The following is a 19,955-nucleotide window of genomic DNA, read 5'->3' as shown; positions in this document are numbered from 1 at the left end:
ACTTAGAACTAATTAAACCTAACTAACCTAAGGACATTACACACATCCATGCCCGAGGCAGGATTCGAACCTGCGACCGTAGCGGTCGCTCGGCTCCAGACTGTAGCGCCTAGAACCGCACGGCCACTCCGGCCGGCACTCATATATGTACACGACCTTTCTTGTAATACATGGTAAACATAGTTAATTCTTTTGTTGATAATACCGGTATTGTAATCAATACTGACATACATACAACAACATAAGAAAAGATGAGTAATGTTCTTATAGTAAAGAGTGCTTTTCTACAAATTCTCTCACTCTAAATTTAGAAGCCACAATTAATTGAACTCTCTACATCTGCAGGTACTTCACCAATGATGAAGGTAACACACACTGAGGACAGTGTAACTGGAATGGATACTTCAAAACTTTTAGGTTTGCAGTTTGATGAGGATTTAAACTGGAGGAAACACAGTTTTTAGCTCCTAAAACATCTCAGTTCATTCACATTTGCACTTTGAATCATTACAAATCTTGGGGAGAGAGAATTCATTAAGTAATATGATCTGCGTATTTTCATTGAATAATGTCGTACGAAATAATACTCTGGGGAAACCCATCTTCATGGAAGAAAATTTTTATTGCTCAAATATATTTTTTGTGAATAATAAATATTTTTTTATTTGTGATCCGCAGTGTATCTATTCATTTATGAAGTTTCTTGTAAGTAGCCCACTACTATTCAGAAGGAACAATGAAGTGCATCATGAAAAAATCAGAAGAGGAATGACATTCGCTATTCCACATTAATCTTTAGCTGAAAAAATTGATGAAGAATGCTGCCAACAGACTTTTGGTCACTTGCCAAACGATACACAGTAGCTTATGTACAGAAAAGTTAAATATGAAAATAAACTGGAAACGTTTCTCCTTGAAAATACCTTCTATACCATAGATGCTGTATGCAAATGTTGGTGTGTAGGATTAACTAATTCCCATCTGTATTGAAACAAACACCAGTAACTGGTTACGTCGTAAATATGGTTTCACTTGAACTGCTAACATGAATGTAAAATGACTGGTTCCACATCATTATGATTGATCGTGCAAATGTTCCATGGAATAATAAAGGAAATATCTACCTCACTAACTAAATGTTAAAAGCAGCGTGTTGTAGAGTCCAAGAGTTAGTAGGTAATTACAGCAAAGACTTAGAGGGACTGTAACTTCGGCCACACGCACACAAATTAAGTCTCAGCGAAAAAGCCTTGACTGTTCTCTCACTAGTAAACAAGACGCATTCATCCAGAAAGCGATGCAATGACCGACGTACAAGTCAAGCCACTGATGCCTCCGAAAGAAGTAGGGAGCCGGGAGCCAAATGCTCTATTCAGATCCTCCTGAAGAGTTCCTAGCGTAAGCCGTAAACTAACGTTTGTAGATGAAAACATAATAGAAGATCAGAATGCTTTATGGTTTCATTGACTACGATTTTTAGACATTGGTTCAGACTGAAACGTGCAAAGTGTTCATGTGCGTACATGGTACTTTTGGCAGTGCCTTATAGTACGAATATTTCAGGAAGCCATCTAAACATTGAATTTAGTTTGCGTTGTGCCTTCCCCTCTCCAGTCCAATTCGCTATATGATTTACTGAATCCATCGCATGAACGAAATATCGTTCACCAACATATTCACTTTATGTGGTATTTCAAACAAAAATAAATAAAGCGTTTCTTTTCCTTTGCATGCTTGGATTTGTCGGTCTTGGCACAACTTTCGCAGACAAAGAATCTCATTATTCATTTTCTGTGTTCAGTGACGCTTATGTGCTTGTAAATTCGAGACCCTCCTTTTCTCATCCCACTCAACAAACCTTTGCCTACCGCTCTGCTTTTTTAATGTGTTATTGTGTCCCTGAATACTTCATTTACCCCCAAAAATTATAAAACATCGTAAAATACTACACTATTCAACCGTCGTTGTGCTATATACTAGATACAAACGTTTAGCTAAATATAACAGGTTATTTACTTGCCTTGGTATTGTGACATTCTTCCACATTTCCGCAGTTAAATTTGTACCTTCCCTTCCCGGGACATGGCACCAGTGTTCAGGTACCGTCAGAGCAATTATCCTGGCGTATGAAGACATTGTTGAAAATATTACTGCTATGCCATTGAAGATGATGTTCATTCGTATTTGGAACTTTCCAAAACTTCCAAGTTCTTCTATTATATCTTCAAATTTAATATTTTGGTTAATCAAGTTGTGTTTAACTCCATCCTGAAACTCGACATATTCAGAAGCATAGAATTTTAGTACTGCTGTTTCTCGCTCCGTTGTAATATTGATTTAAAAAATTGTTAGGAGAATTAGATTGACGTTGGTACTTGTAAATTTTTCATGAGATACTTGTAAACAAACCAAGTCTTACAAAAAGTAAAAATGAGGTTTTCCCTGTTCCAGATCTTTGTAGGAAAGAGACGCTTAGAAATACAACTCTGGATAAAGACAAACATTTGTTTGAATCAGCTCGGCCTAGTATGACAGATTTTGATATTTATATAACAAGAGCGGAGCATTATCTGAAAAACTACCTTCAAGATGTAACTCACAGTTGTTTTCGCAGAGGAAAAAACCAAAGGAAACATAGTAGCAGTACAGGTAATGACAGTAAACTGAGTTCCCCTTCTCTATCTTACACCTCTGTTTATAATATGAAGAACGTTATCGTCTGTATCGGATGCCGGCACTGACGACAGTTAGATCATCACAACACGGAACCACAATGCCTGATTACCTTGCAGTCTGCCATAGCGCGTTGTTTTTTGTGGTGTTTTGCCCCCAGCGTCTTGTACACAGGACGACTGTATGACTTCTGCACGGCCCTACGGTTTGTACACCTTGCTAATCGCTGTTAACTGCTCTTGCTTAGCAATCGCGCCACTTGCAGTGAAAATAGGGCACCATATTTACGCAAAAACTGACATCGACGAGTTAGATATGCGTTTTCTTTAAGGTAAAGATAGTGGCGACTGCAGTTACACGTTGCATCACAGAAATTTCTTCTACAAATTTAGAGCTATGTTTCCCATCAGTAGACTCCCCTTCGTCACGAAAGCTCTCTTTGGCTGTTCTAGCCTGTTTTTTTCTGTTCTCCTTGCTTCGTCCATCGTGGATTATTTTGACTGCAAGGTAGCAGAAGTCCCTAACTTTGTTCATTTCGTGATCACGAGTTTTAATGTGGAGTTTCTCGCTATTCTCCTTTTTGCTTCGTCTCGTGACTTTTGTCCTTTTCCGATTTATTCTCAACCCATATTCTGTACTCATTAGACTATTCCATTCAACTCATCCTGTAATTCTTTTTGACTTTCACTCAGGATATCAAATTCATCAGCGAATCTTTGGTATCTGTCCACCTTGAACTTTAATCCCACTCTTGAACCTGTCTTTTATTTTCATCATTGCTTCTTTGATATATAGACTGAACAGGAGGAGCAAGAGACTACGTCCCTGTCTTACAACCTTTTTAATCCGAGAATTTCTTTTTGTTCTTCCACTCTTTTTTTTCCTGTTGGTTATTCTTCGTATTCTGTATCATCCGTCTTTCCGTATAACTTACCCCTATTTCTGTAAGGATTTTGAACATCTTGTACCATCTTCCATTGTCGAACGCTTTTTCCAGGTCGACAAATCCTGTGCACGTGTCTTGATTTTTCTTCAGTCTTGTTTCCATCAAGGAACTGCCTCTTTGGTGCCTTTACCGTTCCTAACGTCAAACTGATCCTAATCTTGGATGCATGAGGTGTTAATCCGACTGTGCGATAATTCTCGCGCTTCTCAGCTCTTGCTGTCTTGGGAATTGTGTGGATGATGTTTCTCCGAAAGTCTGGTGGTACATCGCCAGTCTCATACATTCTACACACCAACCTGAACAATTGTTTTGTTTCCACTTCCCTCAATGACTTTAGCAATTCCGACTCTTTTATCAGTGACGTGTGACAACAGAAGATAGCAAAAGGAAAGCTGAAGTACTAAATTTCGTGTTTAAGAAATCAATCACGCTGGGGGATCGTACAAACAAACTGTCGTTTGATCATCACACAGACTCCCAAACAGAAGACATACTCGTAGTAATAGATGCCCCTGGCATAGAGAAGCAGCTGAAAGAGTTGACAACAAGTAAGTCGCTATTTTCGTATGGAATCCCAATTCGGATTTACAGAAAGTATTTAACTGCACAGGTCCCTTACTTAGCCTGTATTTATCGCGAATCTGTCGTCCAAATAATAGTCCCAAACGAATGCAAGAAGGCCGTCACGAAACACATGTGCTACAAAGCTCCACTGTTTCCTGCGCATGTACCCCGACATCAAAATGGCATATGATCACCATGCACACGTACATAGGCCGCACAACGGGTTGACATACCCTGGATCCGGTGGTCGAGCAGCTTCTGGGGTACAGCCTCCCATTCTTGCACCAGTGCCTGTCGGAGTTCCTGAAGTGTCATAGGGGTTTGAAGATGTGCAACGATACGTCGACCGAGAGCATCCCAGACGTGCTCGATGGGGTTAGGTCTGGAGAACACACAGGCCATTCCATTCGGCTGATATCTTCTGTATCAAGGTACTCCTCCACCATGGCAGCTCGGTTGGGCCATGCGTTATCATCCATCAGGAGGAAGGTGGGACTCACTAAACCCCTGAAAAGCCGGGTATACTGGTGCAAAATAACGTCAGTATACACCTGACCTGTTACAGTTCCTCTGTCAAAGACGTCTAGGTGTGTACGTGCACCAATCATAATCCCACCCCACACCATCAAACCACGACCTCCATACAGGCCCCTTTCAGAGACATTAAGGGTTTGTTATCTGGCTCCTGGTTCACGCCATATGAAAATAAGCGCGAGAATCACTGTTTCAGACTATACCTGGACTCGTGCTTAAATATAACTTGGGACCACTGTTCCAGTGACCATGTTCTGTGTTCTTGACACCAGGCTTTCCGGGTTATTCTGTGACCAGGAGTCAGTGAAATGCAACTTGCAGGTCTCAGGGCGAATAAACCATGTCTGCCCAGTCGCCTGTAGACTGTGTGTCTGGAGACAACTGTTCCAGTGGCTGCGTTAAGGTCCCGAGCAAGGCTACCTGCAGTACTACGTGGTCATCTGCGGGCACTGATGGTGATATATCGGATTTCGGGTGGTGTTGTACACTGTGTACATCCCGTACTGTAGCGCCTGGACACGTTTCCTGTCTGCTGGAATCGTTACCATAATCTTGAGATCACACTTTGTGGCACACGGAAGGCCCGTGCTACCACAAGCCGTATTTGACCAGCCTCCAGTTGCCCTAGTATTCTACCCCTCACAACGTCATCAATATGTGTTCTTTGAGCCATTTTCAACACAAAGGCACAATTAGCACGTCTGAAAACATCTGCACACTTACTCGCTGCATCATACTCTGACATGCACCAACACACCTCTGCGTATGTGGACTGCAGCCAGCGCCACCATGCGACGACCGCAGGTCAAATGCACCGCATGGTCATACCCCGAGGTGATTTAAACCCGCAAACCGCCCACCAGAGCGTTGTTTCGCCATGTATCAGCATTGTCCTTAATTTTTAAGCATGAGTGAATATAAGGGTAAAAGAACGGACCTACAATATGGCAGACAAAGTTTTTTAACATCAGTTTGCTGCAGAGATCTTGAACATGTTTCCAGTGGTAATACAACAAATTTCCTTCAGACAGAAAAGCTTTTGTCCACAAATCAGCATGGGTTTAGAAAACGTCACTCGTGCTTGAATGAGCATGCCCTTCTGTCATGGTATTTTGTGAACTATTGATGAACGGCAAAAGGCAGATACCATATTCCTAGATTTCTGAAAATCTTTTGATAAGGTATCGCACTGTGAACTGCTGACGACGGTCGAAGTATACGGAGTAGATTCCCAGATTCGCGAGTCGGTCGAAGACTTCTCAAGCAACGGAGCCCAGTTCGTGGTCCTCGACTGCGTCTGTTCGTGAGAGACAAGAACATCTTCAGGAATGCCCCAGGGAACTGAGACTGGACCGCTTTTATACTCTATATGGTTCAATGACCTGACCGATAGGTTGGGGAGCGGTTTGCTGATGATACCGTGTTGTACGCGAATGTGTCGTCGTTCAGTGACTATAGAAGTATACAATACATCGTAGGCAAAATTTCTAGTTCGTGTAATGAATGGCCGGCCGGGGTGGCCGAGCGGTTCTAGGCGCTACAGTCTGGAGCCGCGCGACCGCTACGGTCGTAGGTTCGAATCCTGTCTCGGGCATGGATGTGTGTGATGTCCTTAGGTTAGTTAGGTTTAAGTGGTTCTAAGTTCTAGGGGACTGATGACCTCAGAAGTTAAGTCCCATAGTGCTCAGAACCATTTGAACCATTTTTTTGTAATAAATGGCAGCCAGCTCCAAATGTAGAAAAATGTAAGTAAACGCAGATGAGTAGGAAAAACTACCACGCAATGTTCGAATACAGTATTAGTAGCATGCTACCTCATTTCACTTCGGGACAAAGAAGTGTTGTCATCGATACGCTCTGGTAATGTGAACACTTATTTCTCGTCCAGGTCTCGTGAAGTGTAAACAGTGATAATTCTTCCGGTATTCGATAAATACCGCGGAATCGTTAAAACATTTGTTGCACTGCGATCACCACCATGGACAATGGCAGTGACAGGCCTCCTGCAACACAAACTTTGCAAAAACTGCGGCACAGTGTTACAATGGTTATTAATGTACTTCATACATGCAGTAGTGAAGTGATTTGCTACGCAATCACGTTGTTGCACCAGGAAGATGCGCACCGACGTGTTGCACTTGTCGAAGCAACTACAGAGAGAGACCTGCAGCCCTCCGTCTTACAATGCCATAATTGTTTGCGATTTGGATAGTGCAGCAAAGAGTGTAGAAGTAACACAATACGTGAGTCGTGCACAGGCCCACACAGCAGGGATGCCTGTGGGACGGCCGATCAACCACCTGTATTCACTGTAACGGTGGGCACAGTGTCCTATCAGGAACCAGCCACAAGGAAATTAATAAAACTATGTCTGCCAATAATATTGCCTCCTGTGAAGCAGCAGCTTTGTTTGAATACAAGCTTTATGCGAGTGCTGTTACCACACTACCAAACATTACGAGTCAGGGTACAGCCATGCTAACTACACCATCCGCAACAAATAACTTCTATGGAACACAGAGGACCTCATCAAGACATTATTCCCCAGGACAAATTGTACCAAGCAGAACTCAGCGTCTCTCTCGCTCCAGTGGGTCCCAACCCGTACCCACCACAATTTCACAGATTCATCCTATAGAGTGACGCTATCATCTATCACGTTAACAACATTTTAAGTATAATTACGGCTATGATAAAAGATAAGCCTATATCATACCAGCAGGCTACTAATGGACCCATTCCAGTATTACAAAAAGATTCGATTGAATTTTCTCATTTTCAGAATACTGATGGACGATCTGTTTTAACTGTTAAAAACCATTCAAAAGCCAAGGTCGCATAAACTATTTCTTTACTTAAGATGACCTGTTTCATTAATCATCGCTGTCATCTTCAGGTCTTTAACATCTGTCTGTTGGAAAACATGTCCATTTTACGTTGTGTATAAGGTTCAGCGCAAAATTAACATGTTTTACAACAAAAAGATGTTAAAGATCTGAAGATGACACCAATGATTGTTGAAACAGGTCGTCTTGAATAAAGAAATTTTTTATGCGACCTTCGTTTTTGAGTGGTTTTTTACAAACAGATGCGATACGAATGTCACCCAAAATATTTTTAGCCCACAAATTACACCCCAAAATGATCTATAAAATCATCCAATGGAACGTACGATCGCTCAAGGCAAACAAAGACAGCTTAGACATTTTGTGATCGATGCTAATGTAGACATTTCTGTCGTCACCGAAAAGAGGTGATGGCTACGTCGGTGCATCATTGTTGATAAAACAAGATACCCTCCTTTTCGTTCTCATTACTGGTACTCAGCATGATACATTAAAAATAGTAGGTATCCACTTGAGGATCAAGGATCTCCATCTGAATTTCTTCTCGGCATACAAAGCACCTAATGACAGATTTTCTGAAAGACAGTTATCAACAATCATTGGTTCCAAGCGGGAACCCCTTCTGCTACTAGATGACGTTAAAGGCAACCTTCACTGTGGGTCTGCAGAAGTGCCAGCGCAATGAGGAAAATGCTGGTGGCTTGAAACTTCCCCTTTGAATGTAAAGAATGACTGTGCTGGTAAAACTTCTACGTTATTATATATCATCATCATCCTCAGCCAATTCAATCATTAGATGATGTGGCCTCTTCGAGTCGTGGATTGAGGTAGGCTTTCAGAAGTCTTCTCCAAGTGGGACGGTCTTGGGCAGTTCTCTGCCAGGTGTTACCAGCGATCTTCTTGATGTCTTTGTCCCATCTGTCTGGTGGTCTTCCTCTAGGCCTCTGGTGCTCTCTCGGTCTCCACTCCAGTACTAGCTTCGCCTGTCTGTTGTCTTTTCTTCTTGCAACGTGGCCAGCCCACTGCCATTTCAAGGAACCTACTCTCTCTAAGATGTCATTAACCTTCGTCAGAGACCGGATGTCATCTGCCCTTTCCCTGTCCTTTCTCGCATAGCCCAGCATTGATCTCTCCATGGCTCTCTGTGCTGTCCTAAGTTTCCCTTTTGTGAATGAGTTCAGTGTCCATGTCTCGCAGCCATATGTCATCACAGGAAGAATGCATTGATCAAATACTGCTTTCTTCAGATTTACTGGCATTTTTGATCTGAATACTTTCGAATTCTTCCCAAATATATATATATATATATATATATATATATATATATATATATATATAGGGTGTTACAAAAAGGTACGGCCAAACTTTCAGGAAACATTCCTCACACACAAAGAAAGAAAATATGTTATATGGACATGTGTCCGGAAACGATTACTTTCCATGTTAGAGCTCATTTTATTACTTCTCTTCAAATCACAATAATCATGGAATGGAAGCACACAGCAACAGAACATACCAGCGTGACTTCAAACACTTTGTTACAGGAAATGTTCAAAATGTCCTCCGTTAGCGAGGATACATGCATCCACCCTCCGTCGCATGGAATCCCTGATGCGCTGATGCAGCCCTGGAGAATGGTGTATCACAGCCGTCCACAATACGAGCACGAAGGGTCTCTACATTTGGTACCGGGGTTGCGTAGACAAGAGCTTTCAAATGCCCCCATAAATGAAAGTCAAGAGGGTTGAGGTCAGGAGATCGTGGAGGCCACGGAATTGGTCCGCCTCTACCAATCCATCGGTCGCTGAATCTGTTGTTGAGCAGCGTACAAACACTTCGACTGAAATGTGCAGGAGCTCCATCGTGCATGAACCACATGTTGTGTCGTACTTCTAAAGGCACATGTTCTAGCAGCACAGGTAGAGTATCCAGTATGAAATCATGGCGGTGAATCGAGGAAGTACAGTACATACTGACGAAACTAGAATGAGCTCTAACATGGAAATTAAGCGTCTCCGGACACATGTCCACATTACATCTTTTCGTTATTTGTGTGTGAGAAACGTTTCCTGAAAGTTTGGTCGTACCTTTTTTTAACACCCTGTATACTGAAGTATGAAATGAAAGACAAATAATATAATAATTTCATTATTCTTTATTTTGAAATAACATCAATTTTTCTAAAAACAATTTGTTATAATCAATAATGTTTGTCTAATTTTATCTTAATGCTAGTTGATGAACAATATTTTTAGTCAACTCCTGAGGAGTATAAATGAATAAACTTGACGGTTTTCCAACGCGAGAACACGCCACATATAATGGACATGTGAAAAGACCGGATTTTCTAGATCCAACCCACAAATCGACATTGTTTCGCCTTGTGACTTATTAATAGTCATGGCAAATGCCAAGCGAATTGGAAATTGCAGACGTCTGAATGGAATGGGTGAGTCTGATGAGACCATTGGGATTCGTGGCAGGAGAACAACTTCATCTTCAAATTTGTCGTTCAAAGTGTAGCTTCAAGAACATTGCACATATTTTTTTATGACTAATCTTGTACCGTTGGGTTGCTTAGGTGGATTTCAGTTCCGAAGCAAAATGTTAGAGGAGCCAATTTTTAATCGCAAGTTATGTAGTGGCATTCCTGGTAAATCCGGCGAATTCAAAAATTCAACAGGATAGTTGACTGCTTCGTCAGGATCGGTAACAGTGTCGATCGATTTGAACAATATCTCATTGCCGGGAAATGACTGTTGTATTTCGAAGTTAATAGCGTCAACATCGATATTTTTTGCGACTAAAGTAACTCGTTCACGTAGCCACGTAAATCTGCAAATTTGCTTTCAATCAATGCATCTTTCGTACTTACCATGTTGCAGAAATTGTCTGGAAATTTGATGCATTGTGTGTCTCCATTCAATGGTATTGTACCATTTCGAATGTTGAGCAATTGCTCGGAGAATGATAGTGCCAATGGATCGTTTTGCAGTTGAACACGTATATTTGTGTTAAGACGTAATGTACTGACACTTCCCCATAGATAAGATTGTTTTATACATGCGTTAATTTCATCCGCATATGTAGCGCGTGGAATGACCGGCAATGTCTGTCTAAAATCACCTGGCAGCAGCAGTAAGGCACCACCGAAAAGCCTGGTGTTATTATTTAGATTTTTCATCGTTCTATCGAGAGCGTAAAGTGAATGCTTGTGGGCCATAGTGCATTAATCCCAGATAATAATTTTGCATTTTTGCAAAACTTTAGCCATACCGAAATGAATTTTTATATTGCACACTGCTTCTGGATTTGCGTGAATGTTCAACTGCAACTTGAGTGCTGAATGTGTAGTCCGTCCGCCATCAAGCAAAGTGGCTGCAATACCTGATGAAGCAATTGCTGACGCAACATGATTTTGTGATCGAAAGCGCGCAAGTATTAGTGAGATGAGAAACGTTTTTCCAGTGTCACCTGGTGCGTCCAAAAAAGAGAATCCACCTTCTTCTGCTGCAATTGACAAATTAATTCGATCGTATACATTCTTTTGTTCATCAGCGAGTAGTTGCTCATTATTTTCAACGAAAGACCGTATTGGACTGCTGCTCGCGCTGAATCTCACTGTTAATGGTGTCTGTTGCTGGACGGTTAGGTGAGAGCATACCAAAATAAATGAGTGTCATATTCGAAATCAAAATGCCAGTATCTTCAATCTTTATTAGCGCCTCGTAATACATTTCTGGCGAAAAATCGATATTGGGATCTTGATCAGCGATCCGAATACGATGCAGAATGTCATCGCTCATGGAATCTTTATATTTGTCCCAGAGGACAGAAGCTTGAGATGGAAAACATGTCGTCAATAATATGGCGAATAATTGGCGAATTTGATGAGGAGAGGAACTCAATGCTGCATCTGCAAGTGTAATATTGCAATGGTTGTCATCTTCCAGCAAATGTAATTCACGACACGCATCATGATATGTGTCGTAGAAAATGCCATTGACTGTTCGCAGGTATTGGAGGGACGTCGGTCCAGGAACATTAACGAACATAAGCACAAGAAGAAACATTCGCGTTGCTTTGGATGGACTGTGTATAATCGGCATAATGTATTTCCCATAAATACGCCGTTGTATCCTTCAACCGAAAGACCTCGCTTTCGTGGTTCCCACTTTTTTGACTGTTTGCTCCATGTGAAATATCGTGGCCAATAGGTATCCACAACTGTCTTCGCGAATTTACTGGGAATACCTGGTCGGTTGCATAGTTCGAAAAGCTCAGTTAATGTGGTTTTTGGGGCAATTGATGCACGTTGTGGTGCAGTCTCTTCCGTGAAATAAACACGCTGTCCATTTTCAAGGTGCACGGCCGAATGCAAAACAGCAGGGTCTCTTTCGTGTATCGGAAAACCCAAAATACGCCAAACTGCTTCATTGCTGCTGATGTTTCGGCCAATTTGATACCGTGTTATTTCATCGTTTTCGTTAACACTGTGAATAGCAAATACAGCCATATCACTGTTCTTATGGACATATTTGCATATATATCTTATGGACTTCACCGAACTGCAGATCTCAATGTTTATGTGTGCTTTGTAGATTTTACACAGCAATGGTGAATACGGAACCACCCAGTGATTGTCAATGTCAACTGTTGTACCGTTTGACATGCGTAATTGATGTGATTGACCACCATGGTCAATGTCTCTACGACGATACAATGGATAACCACCCATATAGTGATTGTATCATTTATACAATTTTTTGGAAAACTTTTCGTACATTTTCCATTGTCTATGCACGGCGCCGTTATGTTTGTAGCACCTCATGGACCATGTTAGCGGTAACAATCTCATACAATTCTTGATCGATATTCCGATCAGGAATTTCTGCTTAGATAATTTTATCAATTTATTCAGACTGTATTTTGTCGACCAACCAAATCAAAATATGCGGGTGTGGCAAACTTCGTTGTCATTCAACAGAATATAGCCAGCAACGTGTTTTGCCAAATACAGAGGAATGTTTAATCAAGTTCATCAACAGTTTAAACTTTTGTCTGAAGACACGTGCAGTGATTTCGTGCCGATCTATTGCAGTTTGACCTGGCAATAACGCAATTTTAATTTCATCCCATTTTGGACTACACCTAAATGTAATGAACTAATCTGGTCGCACAAAGTCATGGCGTCTTGAACATATTCTTGCATATGACGTGGGCTACCAATATATGATGATGGAAGAATATATGAAGTACCGATGTCGTTGATATTAGTTATTCCATCTACGTTACCAAGAACAGCATCACGCAAATGAATGTATTCCTCAGCTCGAAGTTTCACCTGATTATAGCTGATGTATCGTAATCGCTCGCTTTCAATTTTCGCATACATATCAACAATATATTGATGAAACAGCTGGAGGCATCGGAAAATATTATTGTCTTCATTGGCACGAACCATCAAGCGATATGCGTTGAAGTTCATCGCGCTCACTTTCTTGCTGGTTTCTGCACCTGCTAAGTAAAAATATAATTAATCAAAAAGAAATTAGCTGTGCATAAAAATAAAATACTAAGCAATGTCATGTGTAGATTTTAACTGTTGCTGGATTTCTTTGCTTGATATTTAAATGATATCAATCTTCTCCTTCCCAAAATATCAATACGTGTTTACTGCCGGTCTACAGTGTAAAAACGGGCACAATATTTCGGCGATCATACATATCGTCATCATCAGGTGGACTGACGGACTGAGCTCCTGTGAACGTGCTGCCACGGAGATCCGTACGCTATGGCTGCTCAAAGGGTACTGGGTTCGGTCGCGGCGGCGGCCGATTTAAATATCCTCCGCCCGCGGCGCACTCCTTCCGCCTTCCGCGCCCCGCGAAACGGTCGCGTAGTGGAACAGATTGCGACGGCGTCTGAGATGACGTCGGTATGAGGGCTCTGTCCGCCGTGGTCGTCACAACTATACGTTTACTCAATTTACTCTTGATTAAACGCCGGCCGGAGTGGCCGTGCGATTTTAGGCGCTACAGTCTGGAGCCGAGCGACCGCTACGGTCGCAGATTCGAATCCTGCCTCGGGCATGAATGTGTGTGATGTTAGTTAGGTTTATTAGTTCTAAGTCGTAGGCGACTGATGACCTCACAAGTTAAGTCGCATAGTGCTCGGAGCCATTTGAATCATTTTTTTCTTGATTAACCCAATCGTTGGTTCCCAAGCCTTGCTAAGATTATAGCCACAGTCATGGTTTATGAGGTCGTCATTGGTGTGAATATCGATGGCCTCTCTAACAACGCTGTCCCAGTATCTCGACGTCTGTACCAGAATCCTCGTGCGCTCATACTCCATAGCGTGATTTTCCGACAAACAATGTTCAGCGACCACCGACTTGCTCGGATACATCAGTCGAGTGTGCCTCTGGTGTTCACGGCATCGATCCTCGACGGTACGCATCGTCTGACCAATATACGACTTGCCTCATTGACACGGAATGTGGTACACGCCGGCCTTACTCAAACCGAGGTCATCTTTGGCGCTCCCCACCAGTGCAAGAGTTTTATTCGGAGAACAAAACACAGTTCCGACCCGGTGCTTCTTCAAAATGCGGGCGATTTTCCCCGAGAGTTCGCCTGTATATGGAATAAACGCAGTGCCTACCCCCTCCGTCGTAATTTCATCCATCTCCACAGGTCGTGCTGTAGTGGTTGGGCGGAGAGCCCGTTGAATCTGCCACTCTGAGTACCCATTTTTTCGAAATACAGTTCTCAGATGTTCCAATTCCTGGGGTAGATTATCTGCGTCAGCGATAGTGCGCGCCCTATGTACTAGAGTTTTAAGTACCCCATTCCTCTGTGAAGGGTGGTGGCAGCTGTCTGCGTGCAAATACAGATCAGTGTGCGTTGTCTTCCGATACACCCCATGACCTAGGGTGCCGTCAGCCCTTCTCTTGACCAAGACGTCAAAGAAAGGTAATTTACCCTCCGTTTCAGTCTCCATAGTGAATTTGATGTTGGGGTGTATGGAGTTTAGATGTGTAAGGAAGTGAAGGAGTTTATCCATACCATGTTGCCAGATGACGAACGTGTCGTTCACGTAACGGAAAAAGCAAGTACGTTTCCATTCGGATGACGACAGGTCTTCCTCCTCGAAGTTCTCCATGTACAAGTTCGCTACCACCGGTGAGAGTGAGCTACCCATGGCTACTCCCTCCGTCTGTTCGTAGTATTCTCCATTAAAAAGAAAATACGTGGAAGTCAAGACATGGCTAAAATGTTCAATGGTCTTCTCGTCAAACTTCTGACTAATCAATTCTAGTGACCCTCGCAGGGGTACCCTCGTAAACAAGGAAACGACATCAAAACTCACCATGATATCTGACTCATCCAACCTGAAGCTATCTAGGCGTTTAAGAAAATCCATGGAATTACGGAAGTGATGAGGACATTTACCCACGTAAGGACTTAATATTCCCGTCAGCTATTTGGCCAACAAAAATGTAGGTGTGTTGCTTGAGGCTTTCCCGATGGACATGTTGTATGTATGGTTCTCGGGCGAGACGTCGGATGACATAGTGAAAACTCCACAATATTTCGTCAGAGCAACTGGCCGACATCTTCAGGTGCGACGAACACACTGCTAAGGCAGGTTTTTTTTCTGTATTGTGATTTCATTCCTCTGCCCCATATGAGCAGGGGATGGCTGTCAGCAGCACAATCCGCCGCTCTTCAGCCGAGTGACACGACAACTAAAACAAGAATAAAATAATACATACATAAGGAGATAAAAAAGGGGAACATAAAACAGAGTAAGGGGAGAAAATGGAGGTAAAAATACACTGACACGTAGACGTTCATTGGGGACAGTTAAAAAAGTCACCAGAAAGTTAAAAAACACAGTTGGCGATTCTTAAAACACAGAGAAGAAACTGGATGCGCATGCACAGGTTAAAAGTTGGCCACAGTATTAAAAACACTCCGAAACAACACACTTAAAACCCACTTGGAGCACACACGACGAAGAATAAAACTACCAGGTGGGACCTGCCGAGGGAAAGGTCGGAGAGGATGGAAAAGGAGGGGAGAGCATGGGGCAGCTGGGGAAGTGGCGGGATGAAGAGAGGAGGGGTAACCGTGGGTTCACGAAGAGGCAGCAGACACATGGGGTGGGAGAGGAAAAGGGAAGACAGGGCAGGAGGGAGCGCGGAGACACTGAAAGAAGGCACAAGAGATGGAGGGGGAGTAGGAGGGGAAATCCGCTCAGAAGGAGGGAGGGGGGGAGAGGGAGCCCTGAGGAGGAGGCAGGAAGAGGGGGTTAGAGTTGGTAGGAAGGTTAGATGTCAGGGCGAAGCTCATCATCCGTGAGGGGTAGACGGTGGAAGTTGTGTTGGGAAAGGAGATGGAGGGTGTGGAGATGGAGAGAGGGAGGGACACAACGGTAAAGGCACGGCAACTGGTTGGGAGTGGAGAGGAAGGAAGATACCAGGGGGTGAGGGGGATCAAGGCGGCGGACAATATGTAGTGTGCGGACGTGTTCAAGGAAAAGGAGAAGGTGGGCGCTAAGGCAGGACCAGGGCCCCCTATTTATGCCAGTTTTAGGTAGGAAGTGCGCATGCGTGGAGGCGCCAAATTCGATGGCCAATAGCGACGATATCAACTGATAGCTGGAAGGACAGTAACGCCACCTACAGGATGAAGAACCAAATACTTCGGCGCACGCGCGGAGGCTGCCGCCGCTGCTCTGCGCTGCCATCGGCAGCCCCAGCGACCTCTGTCAGAAGCCGCAAGCAAACTGCGCGTCCACGTAGGCGCCTTGATTATCCTTCCGTTGTCAACAGAATATTCATGTTGCTGGCGAATCGTCGTCCGTCTTATGACCAATACTATTCCTTTCTGCTCTGAAGAGGCATAAAGTTTAAATGTGTTTTTCGTCCGCCGGCAAAACTCAGAGCTCTCTTGGGCTCATCTAAGGGCAGCCTCAGCCTAAGAAGACCCGGTGTTTACGAGATTCCTCCCCTCCCTCACCATTACCTGTGCCACCATCTATGTCCGCTCCACTGCTCCTCTTCCTTATGACTTCATCTCGCACATTGACTGCACCTTCTCCACCTATGTGATTGCCGCTGACCTCAACATCCATAGCCGCACTCCTGCTGCCCTTCGGCGTTGGCATCAGTTCCTCTCCTCAATCCAAGGTGACCTTGTTCCCCTTCCCCAGCACACCCGACCCGAAAGTGACACCACCCCCAATGTTGTCATTGCCTCCGCCAACCTCCTTGGGCGTATCACTGTCGCTGTCCTTGACCCCACAGTTAGCGATCACCTCCCTGTCCTTCTCACCATAACATCTGCTCACCGCCCGCCTCTGGCTCCGCACCCTGCAGCCCCTCCCAAGATCGTCCATGACTATCATCGTGCCAACTGGGATGCTTACCGGGACTCCATCTCCACCCAGGTCGAAAGCCACCCTCTTACCTATCGCCATCCTGACGACATCATCCACGCCTCGTCCTTCCTTCAGAAGGTAATTACTGACGCTGTGGATGCCCATGTTCCTACTAAAACCATCCACCCACGCCATCCCACTCTCCCTCCGCGGGCTGTCCTCCTCCTCCATGAATCCCGCCGCCTCTATCGCTCCCTCCTGCGCACTCGTGACAGGGATACACTTCAACGCCACCGCCAAATACAGCGACATGTACGGAACCTTATTACAGCAACGAAACGCCGAGACTGGCACCAGACCTGCACACTGTAACCTCCCCACAATAATTTTAAAAGAAATGAAAGACAATACTTAATAGAAATGGGAGCCGAGTGTAACCTCCCCACAAAAATTTACATGAATGACAATATTATTTAAGAATGCTAATGGACATTGCTCTATGCGTACCCTGCCCACAATGAAATGTACTGACAATGGGAACAAAAATGTGAAATTCGCGATCTGACTCAAATACAAATTCTTCACCAAAAATTAAAGTCCATTCAGTGATAAGAAAATTCAATTAAACCGAAATATCGGTCTTTGGCCCTGTGTAAAACAATCAGAATTAAAGTCTTACCTCAGAATAACTGGATGTCAAATTTCTGCTCTTATTTCTGTGCACGGCTTGCAGGAACTGCATTGCAAATAATATTATTCCTTTTTCTGGGAATTTACTGAAATTTTCCTTCAAAAGAAGTGGAATGAAATGGGAAGTGCAACGAAATCTTTAGTTCAATAAAAAATAAATTTTTTTTAAAAAATGCTTTTGAAATCAAAATTATTATTGGGGGACTTGTTGGAGATTGATTACAATAAATAAGTTTTACATTGTCTAATGATTATATTAATTAATAGTATACCTCATTCACCATCTTGACCAGTGTTGCCGACCGCCTACATCACACAACTGCACTGGGCTGCTACTACTGACCGACCGCTCTGCATGACGACTATTAGCGTACTGCACTGCACGACTACACAGAGCTACAGACTCGCAACGACTGCTAGCTAACTGCTCGCAACACTCGCGCGGTCAAGCGCATACTCTCTGGTCACAGATGCTACAATGCCTCGCCATCGCTGCTATGTTACATACGTGTTTCATAAAACTCCACTGGGGGGGCAAAAATTTGGCAGCGATGGTGAGTCATTTGGACTTGCCAAGCGCGGCAAAATTTTTCTTTAATTAACAAAATCCTACAACTTACAGAATATTTAAATGTTGTGCACACGCACTAAGTACAAAATATATCAGACAAAGACAAAATGTGAATACAAAACATAGTAGCAAATCAGAAAAAATGCATATACAAATTATTTGACAGATAACAAAGTGCACAGGCACTGAAAAAATTCTTTAGCATATTCAGAACAATTAAACAGACTGGCAAAATATTATGTTGACAAGTGACATGAGTGCACTTAATGAACATATCAGGAAATCATAAAAGTTATACAAATCATATTGAAAAATGAGAAAAGTGCACAGGCACTGAAGTTCAGTAAAAAACATATTAACACCTAACATAAGTGCACATGCACTGTAGTTCAGAAAATAAAAAAATGTATATACAATATAAAAGACAAGAGTGTACATATACTGTACTTCAGAACAAATCGAAAAATGTCTTTAGCATTTTCGCAATAAATAAACATAATGGCAAGAAAATCATGTCGACCAGTGCCATAAGTGTACTCGCACTGGAGTTCAACAAATCGAAAAAATGTATAACCTATGAACATAAATGATGTTACCAAAAAAAATGATTTTCATTATGTGACAAGAATTAGGATAGGAAAGGGAAGGATTGCATCATGGTTGTAGCACTTTAGATTGCACACAGCTGCTCTGAAAGTCCATATCTTTCCACAGAAGTACAACACCAAGTGACACAACTTGAAGTTCTTTTCCCATCAGAATTTATCAGTGTAGCCAAGACACTGAACTGTCGTAGTAATGTTCCATGTTTTCATTTTGGCAGTACCTTACGTACACCAAACAGTGGAACCATAATAATGTCTTCATCGCTCACGGTGGTGGACAGCATGTCGTGTCAACACCACGCTCTTACAAGGCACACCAACGTAGAATTAGTGCAAAACCAAAGATAGTGCTCCATGATCACTAGGATAAACAGGACAAATGGACATTGCAATAATTCAGGGTAGTTAGCTCATGAGGTGAAGGACATTATGTCACATACCATTGACAATTACAGTCTTCATTAGTAGTTTGCGGCATTCATAGCCCAGTTATTGAACATTTCTGTACTAAGTATGCAGTGTTACAGAAAAATGTTCATTAATTGTTTTACATAGAATCAGTAGCCTTCTTTTCCTGGTTACAAAGTATTATGAAATAATCGCATTCTTTTCAGTTACAGAGTATTAATTAATCATTAACCTTCTCCTAATTACAAAGCATTATTAAACAGTCACATTCCTTTCTGGTTACAAAGTATCAACATTGGAAACAAGAGCTAATCAATAGCATAATTAATTACAATTCGTGGAGTGACATTAATTATTGGCACTCAGTGGCCAGCAAGTATTGAATAGAATCATCATTCAGTATTATTCAGATTATTTCGAAGTCATTATTAAAAATCAGCTAATTAGTCATAGCATTAATAATCATGGGCATTATAAGTAGTCTCATTACAATAAACAGTGTTTCTCCTTCAGTAGTATTCAGATCATTACAAAGTCATTATTAAAATCAGTTAATTACAGTCAAATCATTAATAATCACAGGCATTATAAGTAGTCTCATTACAATACAGTGGCAGTTATTAGCTAGTGACAAAGCATTATCTTAAATATATACCTTTTTTTTTTGTCTCATTAAGAAGTCATTACTCAAGTGACGTACTATTCAGAGCTAATCAGTATTATTCAGA

This window comes from Schistocerca serialis, chromosome 4 (genome assembly GCF_023864345.2).
Source record: "Schistocerca serialis cubense isolate TAMUIC-IGC-003099 chromosome 4, iqSchSeri2.2, whole genome shotgun sequence".
NCBI lineage: Eukaryota > Metazoa > Arthropoda > Insecta > Orthoptera > Acrididae > Schistocerca > Schistocerca serialis.
The sequence above is the reverse complement of the archived record's forward strand: the minus strand, read 5'-3'. Positions refer to the sequence as shown.